This window comes from Macrotis lagotis, chromosome 1 (assembly GCF_037893015.1).
Source record: "Macrotis lagotis isolate mMagLag1 chromosome 1, bilby.v1.9.chrom.fasta, whole genome shotgun sequence".
Lineage (NCBI taxonomy): Eukaryota > Metazoa > Chordata > Mammalia > Peramelemorphia > Peramelidae > Macrotis > Macrotis lagotis.
This window is the reverse complement of record NC_133658.1, coordinates 577,322,163-577,348,029: the sequence shown is the minus strand read 5'-3', so window position 1 is coordinate 577,348,029 and position 25,867 is coordinate 577,322,163.

Here is a 25,867-nt window from a genome sequence, read left to right as displayed (position 1 = left end):
ATCCTTCACCTTCCATGTTATACAATTCAGCACATATAATTTGCTATCTATTTTATGTGCACATGCTTTATTTCTTCGACTAGATTACAACCCCCTGGAGGGCAGAGATTGTGTTTCTTTTCACTCTTCACACAGCTTTAACATAGTCACAATAATACTAGTGATATATATATGAAAATAATAATAATGGGCACAAACTAATAATAATGATAGTAGCAATCACTGTTTTAAGTAATGTTTTATTTTCCCCCAATTACATCTAAAAACAAATTCTAGAATTTACTTTTTGAAATTTTGAGTTCCAGATTCTTTCCTTCTCTCTTCCATTAGATAATAAGCAATTTGACATAGATTATTCATGTGCAATCATGCAAAACATAAGCCTTGAAGTCTAGGAGAATAAAAGTGTTAACAAGAAAAACATATTTGCATAGACCAAGGAAAAAATCCAACCATTTTAAAAAGTGAAAAATAGTAAACTTTGATCCATATTCAGACTCTGTCAATTCTTTCTCTGGATGTGGATAGCGTTTTTCATCATGAGTACTTAGGAATTCTCTTGGATCATTCATTGTATTGCTGAGAAAGCTATTACTGTTTTTACATTTTTAAATTAATTTTTAAAAAAAAATTTTCATTCTGAATTTCTCTCTCCCTCCTATTGAGAAAACAAGAAGTACATATAAAACTCATTTTATATATATATATATATATATATATATACATATATAATCATGCAGAACATATTTCCACATCAGCAATGTTCAAAAGGAAAAAAAAGTAAAATGAAAAATATGCTTCACTTTGCAATTCATCACTTCTTTCTTTGGAGGTAGCTGGCATCTTTTTTTCATCAAGAGTCCTTTGGAATTGTGAATTATTGTATTAATCAGAATAGCAACTATAACTGAATAATTATAATAGATAATGAATAAGAATAATTCAGAGCTAGTTGGAGAAGTGTGCTTGACTTGGGAGTCAGAATGACTTGATTTCAAATGTGGTTCAACCCTTCCTAGTTGTGTGACCCTAGACAAATTACTTAATCTGTTTTCCTCAGTTTCTTCATCTATAAATTGGGGTTAATAACAGTTCCTACCTTCCATCTTGTAGTGAGAATCAATTAAGATTTTATATATACAAATTTACATACATACATATATATGTATATAGATACATAAATGCACACATATCTGCACATAAGGCACTTTGCAAACCATAATTAACAAACTACTAGTTATCATGATGTCACATATAAAGAAATCAGTTTCAAACCCTATTAGAAAACTTTTGTCTAAGTGTTGTATTATCTTAGGATCATTGAACCTTAAAAGAGATATACATCATTTAAAGGAGGTTTTTTAAGATTACCCAAAGCCACTATCTCAAACTATTGCTTGCAACAAAATACTATGAGATAATTATTTTATTGTATGCACATATCACTGTGGTGAACTCTAACTAGAAAGTCAAATACTGCTGGGAAAGGAGAAACTAAAAAAGAAATACCCCAGTTGGATTGGAGAAAGAAACTCAGGGGAGTTTATGCTCTCAGTGGCAAGAAAAAACTCTGATCAGAGATAAAGAAAAAGACTTTAAAGATTATTTTTTAAAAGACTTCTTTTTAATTAGCTAGAACAGTATAGTCAAGTTGCCCAGTATAGTAAAGAGGGCAGGGGATATGGAGTTGGGAAGAACCTGAGTTTAAATCTTGCCTCAAGATCTAAGATCAACTTAACCTCTCAATACCTCAATTTCCTCATATTCTTCATTAGTTAGGACTAGGGGTGAGAAGGGTGGACTTGATAGTATTTAAGGTTCCTTCCATTTTTGAAGCTATGATCCCATGATCCAAAATAATCTGACCAAAACTGGGAAAATCTGGAGGGTTGTAAATAGGTAACTAATGAGCAGCCTGAACTAGAACTAAGGCAAGTCTGAGGACAAGATGCAAGTTAAATAAGGTTCTGAGTGAGCTGATGGAAAAATTACATGAAAAGGGCAATATATTTTTCCAGCACTTTTCTCTTTAAAAAAAAATTATTTTGAAAGAATTCTCTGGGGCAGCTAGGTATCTCAGTGGATAGAGCACCAGCCCTGGAGTCAGGAGTAGGTGAGTTCAAATCTGACCTCAGGCACTTAATAATTACCTAGCAGTGCTTGGGCAAGCCACTTAATCCCATTGCCTTGCAAAAAAAAAAAAAGAATTCTCTGTTTTATTGCTTAAAGTTGCTCAAGATTAACTGTTTTTTTTAATAAGAACTATTTGGTAATGGAAAGAAGTGGGAAAGGAACAAATGATAATCTCTTATTTCTGTAACAACCTCTGGGTTAAGCTTTGGATGGCCACAAAGATCCCTGGAAGTTGTGTTTCTTCCCCAGTTTAGAAAGGGGGTTGCTAATTGAGATTCTGTACTGGAAATTAAGGAGTTGTTACTCATACTGGAAAATGGCTAAAAAATGTATATGAATGTAATGGAATATTATTGTGCCAGAAGAAAAATGAAATGTAGAATTTCAAAGGAAACTAGAAGGACTTTTATATACTGATGCAAAGTGAAGTGATAAGAACCAAGATAATTTTTACAAAGTTAATATTTTAGAAAAAAACAACTTTGACCGTGAACAATGATCGACCATGAATCCAAAAGAATGGAAATGAAATATATCCCTCACCTCCTGAAGGACAAAAGCAGAGTATTAAACTTAAGATACTGAAAAGGATATACATTTTCATACATAGGTTAGAATTTGATTTTTGGACTAATGCTTTTGTTTTTCCAACTGCATTCTTATTTGCTTAATAAAGATGTGGAGTGTGGGAGAAATAAGGGGAAGAAGAATAGAGCAAGTCTTTTTTTTTTAATGGAGAAAATAAAGAGCCTTCTTCTTGGTCCAGATTGACAAATTGGAGATTGAAAAAGGAAGGTATGTCCAGTATCCTCCCACACACTGGTTCTCCAATCTGTCCATCAGCATTAGGTTATTCAGTGACAGTATAACGACCAATTAACTAATAACTTTATTGGCAATCAGAAGACATTACAGATAGTGCACAGGCATGCATTTTTATAGGCCCCGTAACTATTCCTGGGCTGCCATTGGTCCAAAATTTCTACATGTAGCCAAGCTATGTGGCTGTTGTGGAGCATCTGATTTTGAGCAGGACGGCCTCCTGATGGACCTGCCAGGATGGATTAACTGTAAAATGTCCTCTCAAGTAGCTGAACGAATTGACCTGTTGGATAGGGTTGCATTGTCCATTTAAATGCTAGAGAATGCCTGCCAAATGCAATGATTTCAGTTTTCGCATAATTGATGCTAAGCTACTCTTTCTGACAGTAATTAGCTAGGAGGTTCAGTTGCTCCTTAAAACCATTCCCAGCTGGAGATAATAAAACTGTTATCAGCCTCAAGCAGCAGGTTTGTCTTCCTGTTTGTTACGGCTGGAGGGCATGTATTCCATTCATCTAATAGTTGGATGAAATTGTTTAAATAGAAGTTTAAAAGAAGGGAAGCTGGGAACAGCCTTTAAACTGTTTAGAATTGGAAATGTCTTAGGTCAAAAAGGTGATAATGCACTTTCTGTTTTGGCTGATAGCATTGTGGTGCAAACTTTGAATAGCCTTCACCCTGCTTCTGCCATCTACCATCTGCATGACCTCATGCCCCATCATTTAACCTCTTGGGTAAGCCTTGGTTTCCACCTTTGTAAAATTGGATTTGAACCAGATGACCTCTAATGTCCTTTCCAGCTCTAAATATTTTTCTTGTCTCTGATACTCAATAGCTCAGTGACCTTGGGGAAGTTTTTCCTCTTGGAACATCAGTTTCTTCAGCTATGGAAAGAAAAAAAAAAGCAGGTTGGACTACATGGTCTCTCAGATCTTTTTTATAGCAGGAAGGAAATAAGCATCTATTCAGTCACTGCTCTGTTTGCTAAGTGATATACAAATATTATTACATTTATTCCTCACAACAATCCTGAGAAGGAGGTGCCATTATTAATTTCATTTTACTATAGATGAAATGGAGGCAGAAAGTGGTTAAGTGGGGCGGCTAGGTGGCATAGTGCATAAAGCACTGGCCTTGGAGTCAGGAGTACCTGGGTTCAAATCTGGTCTCAGACACTTAATAATTACCTAGCTGTGTGGCCTTGGGCAAGCCACTTAACCCCATTTGCCTTGCAAAAACCTAACCCCCCCTCCCAAAAAAAAAGAAAGTGGTTAAGTAAATCCTCCAGGGACACTAAGCCATAGATGATTCCTTTCCATAGAATCAAAGGCAAATCTTTGGAAAGTTGGTGTGATGGATGGAGATGGAGTGAGAAAGACTGCAGAAAGTCTTATATTATTCTTCAATATTTTCTTGGTGAGATGCTGGGTAGTTGTGTTGTGTATGAAGTTGGGAAGACGCAACTTAAAATCTAACCTCAGACAATTTAAACTGTGTGACTAGTTCTATCATTAAATCTCAAGTTTCCTCATCTATCAAATGGAGATAATGACATTTGCCTCCTAAGATTGATGTAAGAATTAACTGAGATAATATTTTAGCATAGTCACTGGGACATGGTAGGTGCTATGTAAATGCTAGTTATTTTCATTATTAGATGAAACAGAGTAAACTGATTTGAATAATATGTGCGATTTCACCTTGGTTCCATTTTGAGATGGGGTCTCAAAATATTGTGTCAGAATTTTTTTGTTATTTCTTGGACATTTTTTATCAAGTTTGTATACTGCTAAGAGTGCTGACCTGAAGTCAAGATGATGGTTCAAATCTTGCCCCTGCCATTTATTCGCTGTGACTGTACATAGATCACAACCTCTCTGTACTAAATTTTATGAGAGCATTGGATTAGATTTTCTCTAAGATCTCTTCTAGCTCTAAATCTTTGATAATATTCTGAAGAGGTGAATTGGTTAGTCCTATGATTACCCAGGAATGGGGTAACCATGGCTGGTTTCAACTCATCTACATACAGTTGGTGAAAGAGGCAGTGAATAGAAGTCTATAAATTCTTCAAATGTTAGTAGGTTTGATCAAGGAAGTTCAGAGATCCTTCCCATCATTTTGATCTTATTATTCCTATAATCTCTCATTTTCATTGATGTCTCTAGTCAGATTTAGGGAAAGAGATGCTGAGGTTTAGAATAAGTTTAAAGAAAGAAATGATCATTTTTGTGACCATCTAAAAGAGTCATCCTGAGCAGACAGAAATTAGGAAGAGATGATGAGAAGTGGTCAATAACTCTTGGTTAGAAATGTGAGGGGCATTTGTATAGCACAGTGATAGAGCACCAGTCCTGGAGTCAGGAGGACGTGAGTTCAAATGTGGCCTCAGACACTTAATAATTATCTAGCTGTCTGACTTTGGGCAAATCACTTAACCCTATTGTCTTGCAAAACAAACAAACAAAAAAAAAAGAAATGTAAGTGAATTTCTTTCTAGGCTGATCTTAAATGCTATTGTTCTACATTATTAGATTATGATGATAAATGAGTTTGGCCAGGTATTTATTTTTCTCTATCATTTAGGCAGCTACTTTTGATCAAACATCTCGGAAGCAATCCTCTAGATTTAGATTTCTCATAGATAAAGCTTGGCACCCAGGTCTCCTAAAATCATGACATCACCCAATATAAACTTTGAAATTATGAAGATCAGAAGATTGCTAGGTCATCAGAATATCCATTAGGAGGAAGGATCACTACATTTAGGTCATTCTTGTCCAGAAATTGGATCAGGATCAGAAAGAATAAGCTGTTCCATAGAATAGATAACTCAGAAGGTGACCCTTTGATTTTTTTTAAATAATGTATTTCTCCCAAATTTTTATTGATCTTTCATTTTTACATCCTCTTTATTTCCAAAAATATTACTCACTTCTAGAGAGCTATCTTTTGTGATAAAGAATAGAAATGAAAGACATAGGAGGGGGAAAGGGTCTCATAAAACTATCTAATTCATCAATCTAGTCTAATAGGTTATACAGTGTTCCACATTCAAATCCCCCACCTCTGCAAAGAAAGATTTTTTCCGTTAATACTTTGGGGTCATGTTTGTCCATTTGTAATCACTCAGCATTCTGATTTTATTTTGATTTGTTTTTCTCCTTTGATTTTTAACTGAAAACACTATGGACTAATCTGATATTATATCAGTATTTCAATGAATTCTTGATTTCATCTCCCTTTCCCTCTCTCCTTCCACTGGTACAGAATGCAAGCCCTCATCCTCAAAGATCCTCTTTACATGTTAGAGCCTATCCTCATCACTATCAAAACTCTCTTGTCATAAGATTGGGTAAGAAACAGGCCACAAAAATGACAAGAGATAGGAATGAACAGTGTTGGAGGTCTTTAGAAAAAGACAGCTAAAAAAAAATAAAAAAAACCTAATTGTAAAAACTTCAATTAAAAAGGGGCAGCTAGGTGGTGTAGTGGATAAAGCACCGGCCCTGGGAGTCAGGAGTACCTGGGTTCAAATCCGGTCTCAGACACTTAATAATTACCTAGCTGTGTGGCCTTGGGCAAGCCACTTAACCCCGTTTGCCTTGCAAAAAAAAAACTAATTGAAAAAGACAGCTGCAATATTGATGATGTGTTGATGGACTTACGAATTAATTGGTTCAACCATTCTGGAAAGCAATTAAGAAATACGCTAAGGAAGTATCTAAAAATGCCTATGGCTTTTGATCCAGAGTTCCCACTACCAGGTATAATACTCCAAGAAGGTCAGTGATGATTAGAAATGTCTCATATATTCCAAAATATTAATAACATCAACAAGATGAAACCAGCTTTTAAATTGTGGGTATCCAGAGTTAAACAGAGCAGGTTAGAGATAGGAGAAATCAGGAATCAAACAAAAGTTTAATTTCAAAGTGAGGGAAATGGCTATCAAGCAAGGAGGTAAATCAGACACAAGTTCCAAGACCCCATCCCAGTGGGGGAACCTGTTTTAGTGTGGCTAAATCTCAGTACTCATATCAATGGCTGCCCAATTTGTAGCCCTGAAAATAGGGGGTAACAGCAACAATGAGACAAGTTTGATTCAGGGCTTCATGACCAGAACATGGCTATGGCAGGTCCTTGTCAAAGCAATATTATAACTGTGTGGGATTTTTGTCAGAGGGTAGATCAATCTAGAGGGAGAGTGCAAAGGATTGGTTTTTTGCCAAGCTCAGGGTACAGCTTGCTTTCTGAGCCTTAACTCTAGAAAGCAGGATTTCTCCTGCTTTGACAAAAGTAATTTTTTTTTTTGTGGTAGCAAAGAAATGAAATACTAGCTTTCCACTTATCTGGGAATGGTTAAACAACATGAATGCCATGGAATATTATTACTGTATTTTAAGAAATAATGAGGGGCAGCTAGGTGGCACAGTAGATAGACTACTAGCCCTGGAGTCAGGAGGATTTGAGTTCAAATCCGACCTTAGACACTTAATAATTGCCTAGCTGGGTCTCCTTGGGCAGGCCACTTAATCCTATTGCATTTAAATAAATAAAATTAAAAAAAAAGAAACAATGAGCAGATTGAAGGGGAATATGGCATGTCTTAGATAAAGTGATACAAAGTAATAAATCAGGAAACATATAAAATAAAATAATAAAATAAAATAAAATAAATATGGCATGTCTTAGATAAAGTGATACAAAGTAATAAATCAGGAAACATATAAAATAAAATAATAAAATAAAAAAACAATAAAAATGGAAAGAGCAATAACAGCAAAGCAATTAAAACCAAATGCTGTGACATGAAAATGATCAAGATTTGCTCCAGGGGCGGCTAGGTGGCGCAGTGGATAGAGCACCAACCCTGGAGTCAGGAAGACAGTTCAAATTCGACCTCAGACACTTAACAATTACCTAGCTGTGTAGCCTTGGGCAAGCCACTTGCAAAAAAAAATAAATCAATAAATAAACTAAAAAAAAAAAGTTTTGCTCCAAAGAATAGCTATTAAAAGGTCCATCCCCCAATTTATCGCAAGGGTGAGGATCTATGGATGTAGAACATTGAATATAATGTTAGACTTTGGATGAGTAGGTTAGTTTTGCCAAATCATTCCTCTTCCTCTCCCTTAACATTCTTTGTCAGATAGGATTTCTTTTTGGGAAAGGGAAAGGAAAGAGATACACACTAGAAAATATAGGTGATAACAAAAGATAGCAATGAAATGAATTTTAGGAAAAAAACAAGCCTGTGGAGCACAGAGTCAGCATATTTTGTATGCGTATAATTAGTGCCTAGAACAAAGATATACACTGGAAAATGTATAATGGAAGAAGCAAAAGGTATTAATAAAAATTTGTTTTAAAAAATGAGGAAGATTTTTGTCTTTCTAAATTTCATTCTCTTGGGGGTACAAGTCCTTGGAAATCCCACCCTTGCTTCTCTCTGAGAATATCATTGGATCAGGTTTGCCCAGATGGCAACAGATTCTCAGTCACGTGAATATTTAATTAAGTCTAAGAACTAGTAGGAGGATCCACTGATTGGAAAATGTGGTTGGTTCTGTTGGGATCAGATGGTACACCAAATGGTGAGAATTAGAGGAATCAGCGCTATAAATGGTGCAGTATCTCAAACTTATCAGTGGGATTTCCTTCTGTTCATTCTTAGGGAGATTTGCCGGTGTTAATGGCAAATTTTGCTGACTGTTCTAGCAAAGGAGATACTTCTTATCATGCTGGCTATAATCAAGAAATCACTTCATAGAAGTTAAGAGTCAGAAATATGACTCCTACATAGTCAACTGATAAGGGTATATTGCAGGTGGGGAAGCTCCAAAATTCTAGTTAAGTTTTCATTTTAAGAGGTTTTGAAATGTGGTATAATGCAACATGGGCATCGCAGCATTTATCCTAAAGAAGGTTGGGAATGGGGCAGCTAGGTAGCACAGTGGATAAAGAACCAGACCTGGAGTCAGGAGGACCTGAGTTCAAATTCAGCCTCAGATACTTGATAATTACCTAGTTGTGTAACCTTGGGCAAGTCATTTAACCCCATTGCCTTGCAAAAACTAAAACAAAAGAATTCTGAGAATGACTCTGTTAAGGTCTGAGAAAAGTCCCCAATTACAGAACAGAGGCACTCCACACGATGGAGATACAATAGCAAGGGTTTCTAGCTCGAGCTAGGGTTCCTCCTAGGTCAGGACTAGGATCCTGGAACCCTGAGTAAAGTGAGGAGAGACCTTATATATGGTTTGGTAGGGGAGTTTCAAGCATCTGCCTGCAGATTGTCTTGAGATGCTGTGGCGTTTTCTTATTGGATGCAGGTCCTCGGAGAAGCCCCCCTGCTGCATGGTCAGAGAGCTGACCAGGCAGAATCTTCAGAAGCTGATCTGGCAGAAACTCAGCAAGCTGATCAAGCAGACTTAGGGGCAGAATTTAGGCAAAAGTTCATAGGTTTTGAAACTCAGGGTCTTACAATTCCAATTCTAGTGAATATCATTTTGGGACTGGAAAAAAACTTTTGAACATGTTGCTTCCCCATTAAAGAAAGCTTAGCTCAGAGGAAGAGAGAAAAGCAGGAGAATTTTGAAATGAACGTACTGAATTTGTTATAGACTTTAAAAAATTCTCTTTTTTTCTATCTTTTGGATATGTAAATTTTTATGGTTATAGGTGTTTGTCAAATTAAGAATAACAAAAATAAAAATAAAGCACAACCACAAAGAATATAAGCTCTTTGAGGGCAGAAATTGTTTCATTTTTGTATTTATATCTCTAGTATTTAGAAATGTCTTTGTTGTTCATTTTCAGTAGTGTCTGACTTTTTTTTTTTTTTTAGATTTTTTCAAGGCAATAGGGTTAAGTGGCTTGCCCAAGGCCACACTGCTAGGTAATTATTAAGTGTCTGAGGCTGGATTTGAACTCAGGTACTCTTGACTCCAAGGCCGGTGCTCTATGCATTGCACCACCTAGCTGCCCCAGTGTCTGACTCTTTGTGAAAACCTCATTTGGGATTTTCTTGGCATTGTTTCTTCTTTGGCTCATTTTACAGATGAGGAAACTGAGGCACCAGGGTGAAGTGACTTGCCTAAGATCACATAGCTAGTAGAAGTCTGAGGCCAGATTTGAACTGAAAAAAGGCGAGTCTATTTACTGACTGGCCTAACTGTCCTTAAAACTGCTTAGCACATAGTTTAATAAAATGCTTTTTTACCATTGATTGAACAGGTCACTGGGATAACCTTTAAAAATCATGTCCTGATGGGAATAATTTTATCTGGATTTTTTTTCTAGAAACAATAAAGTTTGATAAGGATTCCAAAAAAAGCTTAGGATCCTCTGAATATTTCCAAAGTCTTAGTGTACTTTTTAAAAACTTTGGCTTAAGTTCTTAAAAATGTACTAAGACTTTTGGAATGGGTAGCTAGATAGTGCAGTGGGTAGAGCATTGGGCCTAAAGTCAGGAAGACTTGAGTTCAGATGTGACCTTAGACATATAGCTGTGTGACCCTGGGTAGGTAACAACCCTGTTTGCCTCATTTTCCTCTTCTGTTAAAGAATAGCAAACCACTTCAGTATCTCTGCAAAGAAAATCCCAAACGGGGTCAGACATGACTGAAAGGACTTAACAACAGTAAGACTTTTTGAATACCCATATAAAACTTTCGAACCATGGTTATTTCCCAAAGTGATATGTAGGAGAGAATTCATAAAAGTTCAAAGTCTGAAGGGATCTCAGAGGTTTAACTGTTGGATCTCCTGTTGCTTGAAGCCAGACTAGTTCTGACTGGACTTCTGGGGTTATTTCTGGTTAGGATCAGTCTAGTGTTTCCTTGGGGTGCATTTGTTATGGAAAAGGGGACTCCAAGAGTTGGAACAGGGATAGAATCATGTCTGGCAGGCCATTCCTGGGGATTATGGACTAGGTCCAATCATCTGTATGTTCCTTTACTCTCATTTTTTTTTTCTAGGTTTTTTTGCAAGGCAAATGGGGTTAAGTGGCTTGCCCAAGGCCACACAGCTAGGTAATTATTAAGTGTCTGAGACTGGATTTGAACCCAGGTACTCCTGACTCCAAGGCTGGTGCTTTATCCACTGCGCCACCTAGCCGCCCCTACTCTCATCTATTTTGATATGGCAATTTTAAGCTAAAGTACATCTAGAACAACCCTAAAGGGGAAATGCAGTCAGGAAACGGCTCTCACTTCTTCATTCCTCTCTAGACCATGCTTCTAACTCCCCATACTTCTTTCACCACCATGCCCAACCTTTTCACTTTGGAAGCTGCTTTCACTGTCATATTTCAGCATCCTTCTTATTTTGGAAGATCCATCTACTCTATAACCTTCTCACACTGGAAGGTCACTGTGTCCCTGTGGCCATTTCTTATGATTGGCTGTTTCTTCCTGGAATTTCCATTTTGAAGAAGGTTACACTGCATTTCTCTTTGGGTCCCATTCTGCATTCCTAGCTCACTGAACTTTTTTTACCCTGTTCTTGTGGGTACCTCTTATTAATGTCCTCTTCCCTTCCCCCTTCTCAGCTTTCTTTTCAGCTTTCTCAGTTTATATATAATTTTCACCTTTCCACCTCCAGCTCTACTTGGTTTGGCCTCCAGGGAATATCATGCTCCACTTAGGAAAAGCACTCAAGGAGATTTACTCAGTTTTTCATATTCAACCCCTTTTCTACTCCTCGATGGGTTCTCCCCTCTGGTTGGAGGACCACAAAATCCTTCCAAAATCTTCCTTTAGAGAGCGCCCTGAACTTTCTGAACTTCTCAGATAACACTTCAATTTCTATCAGCCTCTCTGCCTGGTTTAAACTCCACTATTATGCCCCCATACCAGATACTCCCTGGTGGCACCTTCCCCTCCCTCTGACAATGTTGACTTCTTCCATTAGATTATAAGCTCCTTGAGGGCAGGAACTGTGTTTTTTTTTATTAATTCTATTTCCAGCATTTTAACACAGTGTCTGACACATAGTAGATATTTACTAAATGTTAGCTACACCTTTCAAATAGAGGTTGGATTCAGTGACCTATGAAGTTCCTTCCAAATTTGAAATTCTATAATTTTATGGGTAGCATAAAAAAAATCTCTCTCTAGATTGTGAGTCAAGAGGGCTGACCACTAACTAATCTGTATACTTTTGGAAAAGTTACCTTCTCTCTTGGGCTTCAGCTTCCTCAACTCTAAAAGGTGTGACATGAACTCCTTTAGTAGGCCAGTGAAGTCTTTTGATTCTCAGAATAATGTCTATAAATATATAAAATAAAATATGAAATGTAATGAAATATTATGAAAGAAATCAATGTTGGGATACATTTGTTAAAATAACAATAAAATATAAAATTTTATGAAGGAAAAATTATATTGGAATACAATTATTTTGTTCCTAAACCTTAGGTTAGGAATCTCTGCATTATATGATTTCTTAGGTTTCTAACTTTGACACTTGCTGTGTTGCAGAGGTTGTGTTGGACTAGAACCCACCCCCGGAGCATACTTGGGGATGGGCCTGGGAGGTCCACCCTACAGAATAGTCACAGTGGTGATCATGTGCCCTGGACATTTCCAGAGTGAAACCAGATGATTCTGTTGCTCCCCATATGATAGGATTAATCATCAAAGATGTCAGAGGATGTTCAATCTTTTTTTTTTTTTTTTAACATGTATTAGATACACATATAGACAAATTTCAAGGAGATTGGGGAGCAGGGGACAGTTGCATTCAGGAAGTATCCAATGTAAATAAGCACTGTTTTTGGTTAGCCAGGAGGGACACAGCTTGGTCTCTCCTCCTGTGTCTTTCTCCCTTAACTGAATAGGAAGTGAGATAGGGGCAGTAGGGACCATCCCATCAATTCATAGTGCCTCTATCTTGTGGTGGCAATCTGCCAGTATCCTGGAGGAAGGAGGGTCTGGAGAGATGTCACCCTGAAATTAGACAATCTTTTGGCTTCTCTCCCACAAGTCTTAAAAGCCAAGTTCAAAAATGTCACCTAACTGGTAAATTCTGAGACAGTGTTTGTTTGACCATTTCAGGAAGCCAACATCTCTACAGCAAAGCTCTTAGGACTTGAGGGATTACAATCATAGTATACAAGCAAAGGACAGGTAGGTGGCACAATGAAGAGAGTGATGGGCCTGGAGTCATGAAGATTCCTCTTCCTAAATTCAAATCTGATCTCAAATATTTAATAGCTGTGTGACCCTAGGCAAGTGTATGCCTCACTTTCCTTACCTGTAAAATGAGTTGAAGGAGGAAATGGCAAACTACTTCAGTATCTTTGCCAAGAAAATCTCAATGGAATCATGATGATGATGATGTTCATCCTTTGTTCTTGTAGAAGACCATGACATCAGGGAAGGTGACACCTTGACAAATATATGAATTCGATATGGGTGAGGGGGTGCTGTGCTAAGTCACCAGCCTCACTTTCTCCTCCAGAACCATCTGGATCCATTGGCCAGATATGAATCAGGATGACTGGAGATGGCCATGGATTCAAGGCAATCAGGATTAAGTGACTTGCCCAAGGTCACACAGCTAGTTAGTGTTGTGTCTGAGACTGGATTCAAACTCCGGTCCTCCTGACTCCAAGGCCCACTGGAAATGACTCTCAGAACAAGGTAATCTTCATAAAACTTGTGTGGTTTCTGGTTCAAGTTCACTATGGTTAGTGTTCATCACTTCTCTCCACCTATTTATCAGAATATCCCACTAAACTCTCCTATGGGCAATAAGCAGTTATGGTGAAATATTTCTTTAGGCCCCCCCAGTCCCTTATTCTCTGGGACATTCAGTAAAGCAGTTTGTCTAGTCCAATCAAGAATTTTCTAAGGACTGACCTGTGTGTATACTTTGAATATCATGCTTTCTCCACAGAATTTTCTCTCCTCACAATGGTCTTAGGCATCATGCTGTTTTTTTTTGTAGAATCATAGATTTAGAGTTGGAAGGGAGTTTGGGGGTGAGCAAATTCAACTCAGTTTTCCAGATGAGGAAACTGAAGACTAGAGAGGTAAGGGATTTATTTGCCCAGAGTCTTAAGGCTAATAAATATCTGAGGTAAGATTTGAATTCAGGTCTTCCTAACTGTAATTTCAGTGCTCTTACCATCCATGATATCATACTGCTTTCGTGTTTTTGTTTGTTTCAGTGATAGTAGTTTGGGGCAGAAGTCATGGCCACTGGTAGGTTTCTCAACCAAGGGATCTGATAGTTATATTTTCATCATTTCCATCCTCGCAACCAAGGGATCTGATAGTTATACTTTCATCATTTCCATCATTTCCATCCATACTTCCATAGGTATGTATGGAATGGTTCCCACCTAAACTAAATCATAAAGGTGTAAAGGCAGTGGCATCATTTTTGGTTATTAATCATGTATTCTCAAAATACTACAAGTGGATTCCATTGAGATTTGGGCTATGATTTTAGAGTTTCTAACATTATCCAGTACATATATCTTTCTGGAAGTGGTCAGATGATAGGCTCAGTATCAAGTAGGATCCATGGGGTGGTCCCTGCAAGCCCATTTCATGGATATTCCATGAAGTGGGCTCCAATAGAATATTTCTATTATATTAGCTGTGGGAATCAGATGGTTTTTTTTTTTTGCCTTCAGGAAAATGTGGATAATAAATATACTACTGAGTTATATGAAATAAGGAAAATGCATTGGAAATTTTAAAGCATCATGGAAATGTGAGTTACTCTTCTGGATTCCAGGTCATCTTGTTTTTGTGATAGGAGGATTGTTTCTATCAAGGTAAAAGTCAGTAAGCAAAGCAGCTAATTCAACTTATCCTAGTTCTATCTCCAGTGCTGTTACTGTCTGTGTAACCTTCGGCAAGGGTCTAATTTTCTTTTTTTTGTTGTTTTTGTTTCTTTTTGCAAGGCAATGGGGTCAAGTGCCTTGTCCAAGGTCACACAGCTAAGTAATTATTAAGTATCTGAGGCTGAATTTGAACTCAGGCTCTCCTGACTCTAGGGCCACTTCTCTATCCACAGCATCACCTAGTTGCTCTATCCAATTTTCTTTACCAGCAAAATGTGGAGGTTACCCTTGAATCTGCGGTCTGTGAACTTAAAAATAATTTTTATAACTGTACTTCAATTGAAATTGTTTTCTTTGTGATCCTATGCATTTTATTTTGTCCTAAAATAATTATTCTAGGAAGAATCCATAGGCATTATTAGAATGTGAAAGGGGTTCGTGACAGTGAAGGACCTGAAAGATTTCCTCTAATTCTTTGAATTTGTAATTCTGTGAGAGCAGTTAAACTCAGAACACCCATCAGGTTACTACTGGATGACATGATGACCTATCTTGAGTCAGATGTTGAGGTTCTGGAAGAGTTGAATAACTCAGTGTTTCTGGTTTCCAATCTCTATTTCAGAAAAAGGGAAAGAAGATAGGGTAGAACAACTGGAATGGAGGTAAGATAGAAGTGCAAGCCTGGCCCTTTGGTTTCAGGTTGGACAAGGCTCCTCTTACTGACCTTTGTGCTTGCCTGTCTATGAAACAGCAGGACATTCCTAGGCAGCTGTATGCTAACCCCAGACTGGGTTAAGATGCAATAAGATGTATTGTGGAAAAGCTCTATTTCATTCTTTCATTCAACAAACATTTACTAAATGTCCCTGAGCCACTTAGTGGGGGTTAATGAGCTTGTTTTAGGAATCTGTGTTATTAATGAGTGCAAGTGAATTAACAAATATGATCTTGAACTTAACTACAGCATCTCTTGACAAAACTGCTGATAATGCTGTAGATTCCTTTGGGGAATAAATTATCTAACATGGTAAATTGTGCATGAAGTATATTTTAGAGATGTCAGCTTGCTAAAATACAAAAGTAAAACCTGAAATAATGCAACACTCATCTAGAATCTGAGACTCTCTTGTTCTCTCCCTTATTCCCATGCTCCTGTCTCCCCCTTTTCTTCATCAGACCTTTTTGGGGTCCTTTCTTGCCTCAGTCGTTCAGTGACCTCAGTGACTCTGAAGCTTTTGGCAGGGATCTCTATACTTAGGAGGGTTTGCTACATCACCTTGGTCCTGGCAGTTGCTAGGCCAATGTGACTGCTTACACCCCCTATCTCTGCTTCATGGCATGTTGGCCTTAGTCCTGGAGGAGGGGTAATTTGGCTCCTCCCAACTCGGGGGCAGGGGTGGGAAGCCTTACAGGATAAGTGTGATGAAGTGATGAAGGGTCTAGTCAACCTTCCCTTTCTTCATCTTTTCTTTCTTTCACATCAGACAAGGCATCTGAGTTGGGTTTTGGCTCTACTACTAACAAGTCATGTTAACAAGGTCAGTCTTTTCCTCTCTCTCTGGGCTTCGGTTTCCTCATTGGTAAATCGAAGGGCTCTGGAGTAGACAAAGCCCCATTGAACTCTTAACATTTCAAGAATCTCTAACCTAACAAGATTTCAAAACAGGGTTAAAGAGGGCTTCATCATACTCCATCTTTACTTAAGGAATTTTGATGTTTGTCCTTTGTTCTCAAAGAAGACCAGGACATCAGGGGGGTGATGCCATGGCAAGCACATGAACTGGATTTGAGTGAGGGGTGGCCCTGCATGTGAGGCAGTCAGGGTTAAGTGACTTGCCCAAGGTCACACAGAGAGTAAGAATCAAGCTGTGATGAAAACAAATGAAAGAAAAGAGGCTGGGTCTGGATTCCCTCAGTCACCTTTCTTCCTTAAGGAGGATCCCTAGAGCTACTCTGCCAGAGGTGTGATTCAGAATTAATGGCAATAAGCCTATGCTCAGCATGAATGACTCTAAAAGGGGTAGATACACAGGGTGCCTGCTCAAGACTCTCTCAACCAATATTTATGGCTTGTCCACTATGTGCAAGGCTCCATGGAGGGAATACAAAGATATAGGAGACTCGGTGTATGCCCCCAAGGAGTTTTGATTTTACTCGGCAATAACATTTGGCATTTGATTTCTGGAAAACAAAAATAACAAAAAAAAACCCCAAAACTTAAAAAACCCAACTCAGGGCTACATTATTGCACACAATAGGTTATATGAAGATAATATACATATAACCTTATCTCTTGACTGAATAATGGTCATTTTAATAAGTATTGTCAAAAGAAATGGTTGGTTTGTTCAGAAACTCAACTACTGTGAGTAATGACCAGAACTGCCATTCTGTGCTAGAGGTTCTAAACCATTAAATGTTTAATTACTACTTTCCCAAAGCCATATACACACATTACCATTTTGAGGCTGTTACACCACAGAGGTTTTAAGTTCATCTTTTATTTTTCGTAATCTTCATTCACAATAAGTAAAACAGAGTAGCTTTTTGAAGGAGGGAAGCACCATGTAAGAAACACAAATGCTTTTAAAAATCCCTAATACAAAGGAAACTTAATTGTATATGAATCATGTTTATAGATGCTGACAGTTAAGGTTTACTGCTATCATTAAAAAGAAAAAAAGATACAGAACATTTCAATATCTCCATATAAAATTGGCCATAAAATAAAAATCTATAAAATTACCAAAAAATTACAAAACTAAAATTCAAATTTGTTTTAGTAAAATTTAATAATCTTTACATGGTAAGGAATATTTAAAAACACACAAACAGTTTCAAAAAAAGAATTTGTCTATCTATAGTAATAGCTAAAATGTTCTTAAGTGCATAGAGAAGACAGATATCCAAATCAGACTCAAGGATGTGCACAAATATATCCCTGGTGATCCCCCAAAGCATATAACGTGATTTTCCCCCTCTCTCTTAATTCCACTTCCTACAGCAAATATGTCCAAAGCCATTTTAGTCTGTCATACTTTTGGGAACGTGTGTGCCAATAGGGCTTGCTCCAGATTCTAACTGAGCATTGGGAAAAAATCCAAAAGGAAATATTATAGGGGTGGGGGATGGGGGAATGGTGGGAAGGAGGGAAGAGGAATGGCAATGGTGATGGAAGATGATGATGGAATGCCAGCTTATGGTAGGTAATGTACTTTCACTGTGTTCCATGTTGTAAAATGGAATCAAAGAATCCATGGATTTAGAATTTCAAGAGAGCTTAATTCAACTCTCTCAAGTCACAAATGAGACAACTGATATGCAGAAAAAGATAAATCACCAGATCTTAGAACTCGGATAGAGTTTTAAGAGGCTATCTGGGCTATCTTCCCCATAACCCCCCTCCCCATCTACCTCCCAGGTAGGTGTCTCTGTTATGCAAAAGTGTTGGCTAATTACTCATTTACTAAAGAACCCAAGGACAGAGAAAATTTACCTTTCTCTGTAGCCTTTGACAGTTAGGAAGTTCATTCCTACATCCAACTAATCTCTTTTCTTTAACTGAAGTCTTTGACCCCACACAGGTTCAAATTCCCCAAAGTGACTGAAAACTAGGGTGGGGAGGAGATAACTGCCTCAACTCTCCCCAACTCCCAGTTACTTAGAACTGGGGACAAATGGACTCCAGAGAAGCATGGGACAAATTACAGGAATTGAACACATTAACAATAACATTGTGAATTGATTGACTTTGATGGATGCAGCTCTTCTCAGCAGTTCAGAGCTAGGACAACCCTGGGAGACCTGTTATGGACAATGCCATCCCCATTCACAGGAAAATAAAACAAAACAAAATCCCTACAGAATCTGAATGAACACTGCATTCACTTTTTTAAAAATTTCTCTTAAGTATTTCTTTCCTATCTCATGGTTTTTTTCCCCCCTTAATCCTAATTCTTCATGCTGAAAATGACTGGTCTGAAAACAAACTAAACACAAATGTGTATATACAATATTTAACTATTTACTGCTGAGGGGAGGGGGGAGAGGGAGGGTGGAAGGAAATTATGTATGTGGATGAATGTTGGAAAACTTTCATAACATGTAACTGGAAAAATAAAATATCAATTGGAAAAAATAAAAAAAGAACTTGGGACAAAGATTTCACTGTTAAAATGTCAACTATATGATTAACCTTTCCAGGCCTAAGTTTCCTCATCTTTAAAATAGGTGGTATAGTAGATAGAGCACCAGCCCTGAAGTCAGGAGTACCTGAGTTCAAATCCAGCCTCAGACACTTAATAATTCCCTAGTTGTGTGACCTTGGGCAAGTTATTTAACTCCACTGCCCTGCAAAAAAATTTTTTTTTAAAAGTAAAATGAGGGGGCACAGGTTCAACTAGATGACCTCTGAGGTATCTTCTAGCTCTAACAGTCCTTGTGTCTATTTTTTTTTTATTTTAGCAAGGAAAATGGGGTTAAGTGGCTTGCCATTATTAAGTGTCTGAGGCTGGATTTGAACTCAGGTGCTTTATCCATTCTACCATGCAGCTGCCACAAGTCTATTTAATTTAAAAATTCTTAGATAGTTTATGTAAATAGTGCTTTTTTGGGGGGTAGGGGACAATGCCTATGATTTTCAACAGTTTAGGGAGCTCAAGGTGAAGACCTTTTCCCTATATAGATGGAGATTGCTCTACAAATGATAAGTGTTGGAGGGTTGTTGGAGGCAATGAGCAATTTAATGACTTGCCCAAGGTCATACAGTTTGTAGCGTACAAAGGTGACATTTGAACCCAAGTTTCATTGACTCTAAAGGCAGCTCTAGGCCATTTTAAATGTCACAATGCCCAGTGAACTTGGTGATTTACCTCTAATGTGCACATTTGTACAGTGAGTGCCCATGGGACACAGTAAAGGTGGGAGAGTAATAATCCAGAATGTAAGGATGGGTGAAGGACTTAGGAGGATCAAGACCCAAGAGTACAAACCACCAAGAAAGCAAGACTGGGTCAAATGAAGAAGGTAGCAGCTATCAAACTATAGAGTTTACTTGGGGTTCAAAAGTGACCAAACTGGGCCTATAGGTAAGTGTTCTGAGACCAGAGGGCAAAGGAAAAAGACATGTATGGGGGAAACTAACCCCAAAGGGCAAGGTCTAGAAAAGTAACAAAAGGGTACACCTAGAAAGAAAGTGTTTAATGCTTGAAGGAGGCAGAAAAGAATACTGGATTTGAAGTCAAAAGACCTGGGTCTCAGTACCAGTTTACTAGCCACAAAACTGCTGGCAAGTCACCAGCAAGTCACTTTCTATGAGCCTCAGTTTCTTCATCTGTAAAATGGATATTAGTAATAGCACCAGTATGTCACAAGGTTGTAGTGAGGCTCAAATGAGATAGTATATACAAAGTAATTCCAAACCTTAAAGTCTTCTATAATTACCCACAAAGGGTCATGGAAATTGAGTTATTATTGAAACCTGTGTTTTCATAAATAGGAAGACTAAGTGGGTCAAGAACTGCCTTTTCTTTGCCCTTGGCTGTAACTCAAGGAGTCTATTTCTTTTCAGTCTCCTTGCCCTTTTGAGCTTGAGGTCCTAGAGCTACTACCTCCCAGTGCTGGAAGGAACTTCAGGGACCATCTCAGCCAAACTATACCAGAACAAGAATTTCAGCTACCAGCTGATTCCTGCCAATACACCTGACAGGTGGGCTATGGATAGCTTTAATTGCTCAGTCGATTTTTACTTTTATCAAAACCGAAATCTGCCTCTTCCCATCTTCTACCATGACTGCTAGTTCTGCCCTCTAGGGCCAAGCAGGACAAGACTATAGGGTATATATCATCACTTTCCCTTAAAGTGGATCCTCATATAGCATGATTTCAAGACTCAGAGTTAAACTGGCTGTTCCCTTTGGCCAAAGGCCTTCAGGAAATGTGGACACAAAACTGAATACAACACTCCAGCTGAGGTCTGACCAGTGCAGAGCAACATGGAACTCTCAACTCCCAAATTCTGGTGTGATTCATGTAAAGCAGCCTAAGAGTATGGTAGTTTTTTTTTAAACTGCCTTACCACTCATATTGAGCTTGTAGGCTCCCAAAACAAAATGAAACACTACTTGCCCCACCCCCAAACAGCAAAAACAGATTATTTTTTAGATGTGGTACAGAACTCAGGTTTCCAGGAAAAACCAGATAAACAAGTATTATGTTTTATTGTGTACCTCTGAGAAGGGAGGCAGGAGAATAAGGAGCCTGACTTTGGCCAGCTTCCATCTTCATGGATGTCCCTAGAAACTTGAAGGTGTTGAAATTCTGTCCACCCTCAAGGTACAAAATCACATCAACCATAAGTCAGAAGTTCCAGGTTCCACTCCAGATTCTGCCACTAACTTGCCTACAAGATTTTGTGAAGTCACTCCAAATTTCTAGGCTTCAGTTTTCTCATTTTTTAAAATGAGGCAGTAGGATTATATCTCATAAAGCTCTTTTCTATTTTAAAAAATTCTATAATGCTAAAGCATCATGTTAAGTTTCTTATTGTCTAAGGATTGTAATGCAAACCCATTATCCTGGTATGCTGTATAACCAAATAACTTAAACAATGTCAACCTAGCTGGCAACTTGAAAGTTATTTTTGTCTAGGGTTTACCAACCTAAGCAACTAGGTGGATAGATCACTGGGTCTGGAGTTAGGAAGACTCATCCTTGTGGGATTAAATCTGGCCTCAGACACTTGGTAGATGTGAGACTCTGAGCAAGTCACTTAACCCTCTCTACCTTAACTTCCTCATCTGTAAAATGATCAGGAAAAAGGCAATGAAAAACTATTCCAGTACCTTTGCCAAGAAAACCACAAATAGGGTCATGATGAGTTGGACCCAATTGAAAAATTGTAATAAAGAGATTGAGATAGAGTATAGGGTGTTTATCTGACTATTCTTTGGACCTTTGAATAAAAGATGGATTCTTGATCAATATGATCAAGAGAAAGACTGCTTTTCCAAATAGATGAAGAACAGGTGGGAGAGTGGAGGCACCTGTAAGAAGACAAGTCACAAACACAGAAAACCTACCTCAAAGTTCTTTGGATAATAACCTATATTTACAGAACACCATACCATTTATAAAGTGTTTCCCTCACAACAAGTCTGCAGCTGTGAAGATAGTATGTAATTATTATTAATTAGCATTTGACTTGCCTGTGGTTACAAGGTAGTGTCCTGCTGGGATTTGAACTAAGGTCAAATGAAGCTGAATATGGTTCAGTTTTCACTTACCAGTTGTTTCTTTTTTTTTATCACAGGTCATTTCATAATCAAGAATATTTTCTGAGGACTAAGTGGGTGATCTTAGGAGACATTCCCTCTCCTCTCTCCCTGTACATTTTTCTCACATGTTCTGTGGACATGATTTAGTCCATTGTCCCACTTATTCTCTACCCAGTTGAGAAGAACTTCCTACACAAATAGATGACTGAAGGCTATATTCTAGTGTCAATAACAATGTACTTGGAAGCAAAAGGCTGAATTTGATGACTTTCATAAGATCATTAATTTCAAGGGACCTTACAACTATCTACAGATGAGAAAACAGCTCAGGGAGGTTAAGTGACTTCTCCACATTACTTGTTTTAGAGGCAGCATATGAATCCAGGACTTTCTGATTCAAGGCTCGTTTATCATCCATTTTATGCTTCCTTGAAGGATCTTTGCAAGAGTCAATCCAGTTTTATGATTCTCTTTACATTTTAATAATCAGTACCTTCTATTTGTTGAATTGCATTTATTGAACTGATTAGCTTCTATATTAGTAATGGAAGGTCACCTAGTTCGCACTTGCCATTTTACCAAGGAAGAAACAGATTCAGAAAGGGCTTGTTCAAGGTGACACAGGTACTAAGAAGCAAATCTAGACTTTTAGCTTCAGAGCCAGTATCCTTCCCATTATAAGATGCTGCCTCCTCAACCTCTTTCTATAGACAAGAGATGCTTTGGTTCTTTAAGCCTCTGTTTTGATGACTTCTTTCTGCTAAGCCTCTCAGATAGGAATTATTAACTTTATGATTCATAAATTAACAAAAAAATCTTGATAACTGATTTCAATATACTAGGCCCCCATTGTAATCCTTTTTATTGTATTCATTTAAAAATATTATTCTGAGATCTATAGGCTTTACCGGACTGCCAAAGAGGTCTATTTATTACATAATGAAGATGAAGAATCCCTATTTTAGGGGGTCTATTTTATATTTATCTTGAAATTTCCAACCACAGATTTCTTATCTGGCCTTCACTGACCTGACCTGGTACCAGCAAACTGGCTTTCTCCAAAACCAGTCAGAGGAACTGAATTTCCTTCCCTCTTTTTAAAGTGTCACATGACATTTTATATACTACAAAATGGCAGTAAAATTGTCAGAGCTAAAGAGGGAACTCTAAGAACCCCGAGGACATGTGATTGGGGATTAGCACAACATTTCTCAGATGGGGATGGTGCCCACATTGCACAGATGAGCTATAGTATTCCCAAAGGCCATCTGGTGTATAGTCATTGATTTATGAGCTAAGCTAGCTTCCTCTCTCTTTCTCAAACCCTGTTTAATTATGTGCTTCCCTTTTAGAATAGAATAATAGTTATAAGGTTGTGAGGAAATGACTCTCCAACAAACAGTTGGTTGGGTAGAGGGAATCCACCCTTCATAATGGTCAGAGTTTTAAAATGTTCAGAAAGGAAATAAGGCACACAAAAAGGCAGTTTGTGTTAGCAAGAAACCTTGTTTGAAAAAAAAATCCATAGAAACAGACAGGTTGATATGAAAAGGAATTCAATTTTAAAGAAAGGAGGTAGAATGAGTGAAATAACATCACTGCCAAGGGTAACCTTTCCTAACTGCGGGGGAGGAGAGTTGGAGGGTGACTGGATTCATGTTTGACGCCACTCTCCTTGGGTTCTCATTGGTTGAAGTATAAAGGGCATCATATATGGAGGGGGCTTTCCTCCTCTGATCCTGGAGAGAAACACAATTGTTACTGCCCTACAGGGTTACAGAGCAGGAGCAAGAGGGCAAACTGAGGCTTTGTTTTGAATAAGATCAATTAGTTCCTACAATCACAGATTTTTGTGCTGGAAGGAAACATAGAGATCGTCCATTCCCAACCTTCTTATTTTATAGCTGGGGACCTGAAAGGTTAAATCCTGTGTTCAAAGTCATAGATCTAAGTGGCAGAGATGAATTAAAGTATGGCCTTCAAGAACCTTTTAATGCAAAATTACACCAAGCCCAGAAGCATCACTACTTGAACAGATAAGATCACTTCTGACACAACCTAAAATTTGAGAATGAGATTTGTAACTTAGGTCTGGGAGACAGAAAGCCAGAGTGATTGAACAGTGAATTAAGAGGGGCTGAAGTTTAAGGGGAACACATGGAGGAAGACGGTTCTCTCAATCATGCTCTATATAGTGTTTTCATTTTGCTGATTTCTTAGTGTTAAAATAATTTATTTTACTTTAATTATTTGAAAGTACATTTTTTAGAAGTATAAGTAAATGCTGAATCCATGCTGAAGGAAAGTTCACCATTTGGATCTGAGCCCTCTTTACCAGGATTATGATTCACCTGGCTAACAGAACTGCAGACATAGTGAGTGACCAAAAGGATGTGACAAGAGTCTACAGTGTAGAACTCTCCTTAAGATTTAAACTAAAAAGATCATCGAATGCAACCTCCTCATTTAAAAAAAAAGATAAGAAATAGAAGGGTAAATGACTTGCCCAAGATCATATAGTAGGATTTGAACCCAGTTCCCCTGACTGCAAATCTAAGACTTCCCACTGCCTTGAAAAATCAAAATTGTTAGGTGAAGCAATGGGAAATATTGACATTAAGAGGTAAACCTGAGAGAACCAAGGTGCTTCTAACAGCTGCTTGTAGGTCATGGTGGCTGTGAGATTAAGTGTTCAAATGTTGGGTTATTTCAGTGAAGATTATCCTGCAGTCTGTTCTGCTGAGTTTGGTGTCTGAAATTGTATAGAATATGAGCATTCTCTGACCTCACATGGCCTCCAAGATGGCAAGGGCACAACAGTGAATTTAGTTATCCGACCATTTGAAAGTGCTCTTTCTATTTTCAGACCTGCTTCCTGCAGTGTTCTCGATAGATACCTAACTCTGGTTGGCCAGGAGGGCTTTGGAAAGCGGCAGGGTCCGTGACTCTGCTCTAGATTGGGTCATTCTTCTGCAGTAGGAGTCAAATGTTCAATGACTAATTAACTCCCTTTTCTATACTTTGATCTATTCTTTTTACTGTGGGTAGAGACCTGTCTTAGAATTAGATGGGACTTTGGAGGCTGCAGAGTCCAACTCCAATTTAAAGGAGGTCCCGGAGGCCCAAAGAGGTGAAGGACACACAAGAATTCAGAACCAAAGCCAGAATTCAGATTCAAGTCTTTTGATTCAAAATCCGGAGTCTTGATCTCTATGCAATCCTGTTTGTCTCCTCTTTTAAATCCCCCACCCCCACAAACTCCCCACCTTTATTTCTATCTCTTGTTCTTGGCTAGGCCTCAATTTGAAGGCTAGCAGAAGCCTTTTGTGTCTTCCAAAGTAAACCAGGAGAGGGGTTCAAGATGTTGGGAAGAGAAAAAGGAAAAGGGAGCCCAAATCTAGGAATAGAAACCAAAGTGATTACACCTCAGCAATAACAGAGATCAGAAAAAGCAGTGTCCTATGAATTAGTCAGTTTAGATCATTATCTGCACAAGGACAAAAACAGGACTAATAAAAATAGATGGCACGTATTACACTTAGTTTCAGAAGTGTACTCCATTGATATTTCATTAAGCTCTGCCTTTCAGTAGATGGAATGGGTAACTGGACAGATGACCTCTCTCAAGGTCTCTTCTAGCCCTATGATTTTAAAAATCGTTTTATCTATTTAGATAAAAGGATTGGATTTTTAGTACCATAAATGTAGGTCAAAGAAGTGATTGATCTGAATCTGTGGGTTATTTCAGAACTTCCTTAACATGTGGCTTTTTCAAGTCTTTAAATGGATAATTTTTCTTTTCTTGGGGGGGAGGGTATGGTAGAAGAGGAAAAAA